Source organism: Ruditapes philippinarum, unplaced genomic scaffold (genome assembly GCF_026571515.1).
Source record: "Ruditapes philippinarum isolate M1 unplaced genomic scaffold, ASM2657151v2 ctg5585_1_1_1_1, whole genome shotgun sequence".
Lineage (NCBI taxonomy): Eukaryota > Metazoa > Mollusca > Bivalvia > Venerida > Veneridae > Ruditapes > Ruditapes philippinarum.
In genome coordinates, this window is record NW_026859320.1 from 95775 (window position 1) to 101369 (window position 5595).

Sequence of the window (5595 nt, forward strand, 5' to 3'; positions counted from 1 at the left end):
ATATCTCTCTCTTCTCCGGCAAAAAAAAATAATCGGACCGGCCTTTAATTTTTGTCGGACATGTCCGACGGTCCGGCAACTTTTTCGCGAAAAGCCTATTGATAGGTTCTGTTACATTTAGGTTCTATTAACCGCCCTTACAGTGACCTACTTTTTGGCTCCAAAAATTCATATCTTTTGGCTAATATCCGTGGAAATTGCAATGGAGGTAAAATTATTCACCATTTTGCTGGCCCCTTCAAAAATTAAACTCTTTAAGGGAATGACCTGGTGACATGTCCCGGGGTCCGTAACTCGCAGCCGAAAGCTGCATTTTGTGCCCGAAAGGGCGGATGGACCCTCATTAACTACATACATACGATGCACTAATTGGCAAAGGATATGAAACTGTACAGTCCTGCACATGATGGGAGACTTCATCACTAATTAACAGGCTGGTGAAAATGCCTGATCGGGCTTAGACATAAAATATCATTTTCCTAAATTTTTATTATTTGTTTTGTTATTTAAACACTGATAATTCAAAATATTTTTTTTTTTTTTATTTTCGTAAGAATCTATTTCCCCTTTTTCCCTTAAAAAAGGGAAAAATGACACTCAAAATGACATAGCCGAATAATTTTTCTGAAGTGTCTGTTTATGTCAAATATTATTCTCAATAACAAAGAAAGTTTTAAAAAGAAATATCTTTATTTCCGAAATATGAAATTTTTATGATATAAGGGCCTTGATCGGGCATTTTCACCAAACCTGATTAAACACCCATCAATTTTGGGATGTAATATTAAATTTTAGCAGATTGATTAACTCTTTTTGATCCAGCCCTTAATTTTTAAAGAGGCAGCCAACATTCATTTAATTATTCTATTATGTCAGTTGACAGGTTGAGTAAGCAATGAGACATAAAAAAATGGACAGAAAAACCGTTTTATTGGGTTTCACCCCCGGGTTTTTGGCCATTCAGGACTGGGGTTTTCCCCGGGATCCAAAAACTTTCTCTCGAAGTTTACTAGTCCCGGGAATATTTCCCGGGGTTACCCTCCCCTATGTTAATTTTAGTTCAGTATCAGTTACCAAAAATTTGGGGGAATACTTTGTTTTTCCCCAAAAAAAAAGCTTGCCCAAGTTAAATTTTTCTAAAGAGCGAAAAAAAAATTTTTAGTAATATATTTCATTTTGAATTTCAAGAAAAAATAAAAAGGGCTTTTTAAGAAAAGATTTAAAATTTATTTTTGGGAAAAAAGTTTAAACTGGGAGGGACCCTTGAATTGCCTTTTGGGAAAAATCAAAATGATCAAAAAAGTAAATGTTTCACAGCAGTAAATTTTTTTTTTTAGGTCTTTAAAACCACTAATTATTTCATTTTTAACGCATTCTCTATGGTATACTACAGTGGCTATATTTTTGGCACGGATTTTTATATTACATAAACCCGTGAAGTTTTAGAAACGATAAAATTTTTTCATTTCTTTTATTGGCAAACGGGCAAATAAGCATTTACATTTGGCCATTTAACAGAGTATCAGCAAATTATGGCCAAAAGTTTTTAAATAGTTACCCAAACATTATAATCAACAATATTTTAAAACAAAAAGGAGGTACAAAGAATGAAACTAATTAAGGGAAGCAGTTACATCTTCAAGAGGACTGTTTGCCTCAAACTTAAATGCATTATGAACCATAGTTTGGGAACATTTAAGAATAAGCTTTTTGTTAAATTAGTGGAAATATAGTCGAACATTTTTGTATAGTAGGCCAATTGAAATGTTTCCTTAAAAATTTGGTTCTTAAAAACAGTATAAATTTGGGCAACATAAAAGGAAGTGGTTTTTTGATTCAAAAAAAGTTAAAATATACAATTAAATTTCCCTTTGCGGGTCGTTTCTATCAAAAGTTAAAAAAACTTCCCGTTTCTATTTCTAAAAATTATTTTCGAAACCCCAGTCTGAAAAAAGCAAAATTTTTCTTTTAAAACATTATTTTTTAAAAAATCAAAATATTTTTCATAACAAAAAGAAGTTTTAAAAATTTTTTTTAATAAACAAGGGTTGGGGATATTTTTTATAAATATTCCAGTTCTGTAAATTTGGTTTTCGCAGAGCTTTCTTTTAAAATTGGCAAAAAATAATTAAAAAATTTTGGTTTAAAATTAAGCCAAATATCACTAAAAACCTTTAAACTGGTTTTTAACAAGCGGGGTTTTTTTACTGGGTTGTCCAAATTACAATCCCAAAATTTCGATTACAACTGGTCTACAAACATGTTGTAATTTTGGGGAGTCCCCGGTTTTTTATAATTTTTAACCAGAATTTAAGAGTTTTTTCTTTTTTAAAAAATAACAGGAAAAAGGAAATTTTTTCCTAAAATCACCAAACCCCAGCAACATTTTTGGGGGTTTCTGAAAGACACCAAACATATAACTTGCAAAATTAAACATGAATTTTGTCTATTTCTTTACAATCATAAATACCCCAAACCTCTGCATTATATAACAAAATTGATAATAAGAGACCAGAAGGTTCACAAGAATGATAATTGTTGACATATCCTTTTCGATATTTCATAAATGAATAAAACAAACAAATAAATAGATCGTGATAATTTTTATGATAAAATAAAAAAATAAGACAATTAAATTATTATAGCACACAAATTGCCAAAATCATCACATTTGTTAGTGGTTGTAATGGGTTACTGTTACTGAAGTCTTTTCTACAATGAACTTGTGCCCTGTCCTGTTTGGTGTCCTGCTGGGCTAATTGCCAGTGGTCCTGTGTTGGGGGGCGGGGAGCGGGTGCGTTCATTGAATGCCGCCCTTTATTGTTTATCATGTTAAATTTCATTTACACATGTAATAGTTATAGTACATGAAACTCGTTAGTTACGAGGATAAAACACTGGCTGTGGCGACATCAAGGGATGTTTCTGCTAAAAAATTAAGCCGAGATAATTGTTTGCAGAAACATCCAGAGATGTCGCCCAGCCAGTGTTATATCCTCGTAACTAACGAGTTTCGTATAGTACTATATAACTGTTTTTTCGCAATGGCATTATGTTTTCTTTTTTTTTTTTTTTTGAAATAAATCGTTATCTACATTACAGCTATTTATGATAAGGCATTTTTTTCAAGTTGTTTTTCGCTGCCGCAAAAAGAAAGATATACAAAAGACATTCATGTTAGAGGCGGATTGTAAACTGTTTACCAATATTGATTCAAGATTAAAGGGCTTTTTTTCAGTGGAAATAATTCATTCAGCGGATGTAACCTTTTGATTAAATGAGAGTAAATTTATTTCATTAATTATTTTTGTTTATATTTTTTCATTATAATTAATTTATTTATTTTTAAATTCCCATTTTTTTTGCTACTGGGGAATGTTCATTACCTTGGAGCCTCTATGAAAAAAACTACATTGATAATATATATATATATATATATATATATATATATATAATATAATATAATATTATATATATAATTATATATATAAATTTAATATATATATATATATATAATTATATATAATATATAAATATATATATATATATATATAGTTATATGACTTCTCAAAGCTATGGTCAACCCATGAATACTCATCCTCTTTTGTCAACGACTATCCAAATCTCCTCTGGTGCCCCCTAGGTTCTGTTCTGGGACCGCTCTCATTTACTATTTTTATATAATGATCTTTCTGACTCCGTGAATCACTGCAGACGACACAGCTGTGTAACTTACTGTTACTGTAGCCTCTCACACCTACCACTTTAATAAGACATACATCACCTTGAAACATGGGATATAAGATTTAATCTATTAAAATGTCAAGTCACTCAGCTTACAAAGTTGGAAACTCAAATATCAACACAATAAATCTTTGCCAATACCATCCTAGAATCAGATCCGTCAGCAAATTAGCTTGGTGTCACAAAATCAGAAAATCTAACATGAGGCACTCTTATTGACAACATTGTTAAAAGCGCAAACCAAACAGTTGGTTTCCTGAGGCGAAATATAAAGGTCCGCTGTGAACTTCTTAAAAATTCAACCTTAAAGACATTATGTCTCGTTAAACTACAACTTCAATACAGTTCCAGTGCCTGTTTACAGTCATTGACCATATTGAAATAGATAAATACAGAATCCCTAAAGAAAGCCCAACACGGCAAAATTGAAAATGTTGCAGGCTCGGTTTGATTGAGCCTGTTCATGGACGGTACTGGAAAGTGCAAGTTACCGTCCACGCCCCCTAGCACCGGCTTAAGCAGAATTCAACATTTAACATGAACTGGTAAAATTTAGAATTTTGAAACATCCGCAGATGTGTTCATATGGCGGTTATCATGGAACCTTCAATGTGACACGGTAGTGCCATTCCATGAAAAGCGGCATATGGTCCCCAAGTAAAAAAAGCGTGTGCCCTAAACGAGAAAACAATGGGCGGAACTAAATAAAATGGAATTTTGAAAGGGGATCTGAGGTTATGAAGCCTGCGTATCACAGATAAGACGTCAAAAGACAAATTTAAAAAGCAGGCAACATATCCTAAGGGTGATTCAACATTATTCAAGTAGGAATATTGGAATCACCCAACTAGAAAGTGTCCGTGTAGCATCGTGCTGCCCGCTGGGTCAAAGAGGATTACAATCGTAAATAAAGTGTCTGGGCCATGCTTGATTCTCTAAAGTGAAGAAGCCTGGAGCAAAGATGCATACATGTAGATCAGCACTTTCTTATGCTTCAAACCTCATTCAAAATTAAGTTGCCATTTCCCTTCCAGACTGCCTCAAACAAGTAACAAGACCAACTCGAATTTTCCTTTACCTTGCTTTCTGACAAATTCAACCACTTACCGACTACTATGAAGACTCATTCACACCAGCAACATTTTTCAATGAGATACCTTGCCGATAGATGTTGACACATTGTCTGCCCATTTTCAATGAGGCTATAAGCCAGATTGAGCTTTTTCCACCATCTCATAGGGTCTTCTTAGTTTCAGTTAATTTTTCAGGTTATTGCTATTAAAGTTATTTGATCGTGGATATCATTATTATTGTGGTTTATCAGCTTTTTACAGTATATAACAGAGACATGTAAAAGTCATGCAGATTTTAACAAAATCAAAAGTTTAACAAGGATTTTGTATTTCCTAAATTTGCAAGTTTAACAATATTTTTTTCGAAATCAAAAGACTTAAGCCTCTAGTCAATTTAAGGAGATAGAAAAGCTGTTGATATGTCACATACTTATACATGTTAAGACATGCCGCTTTTACGACTCCGTTAAAATGATATTGCATGACCGTGTATATATTTTGCAGTGACTTCATTTGAGTCATACAAACAAAGTGTAAAGGCGCGCTAAACGTAACTAGTGCATGTTACACAATTAATGCGTCAATGAAAAATGATTCTTTTTCCACTTTAAGCTGTCTTTATTTTGGGCATGGCGTAAGTAAGAGGTTCATTTCTGAAAAAGAGGCTCGCATAATATAACTTTATTAAACTCATTCAACTCATTCAGTGTTGAACTTGTAAACACTCTCGAATTCTCCTCTATATATGTGACCCTCGATTAAAAAAAAGTTTTCTTTT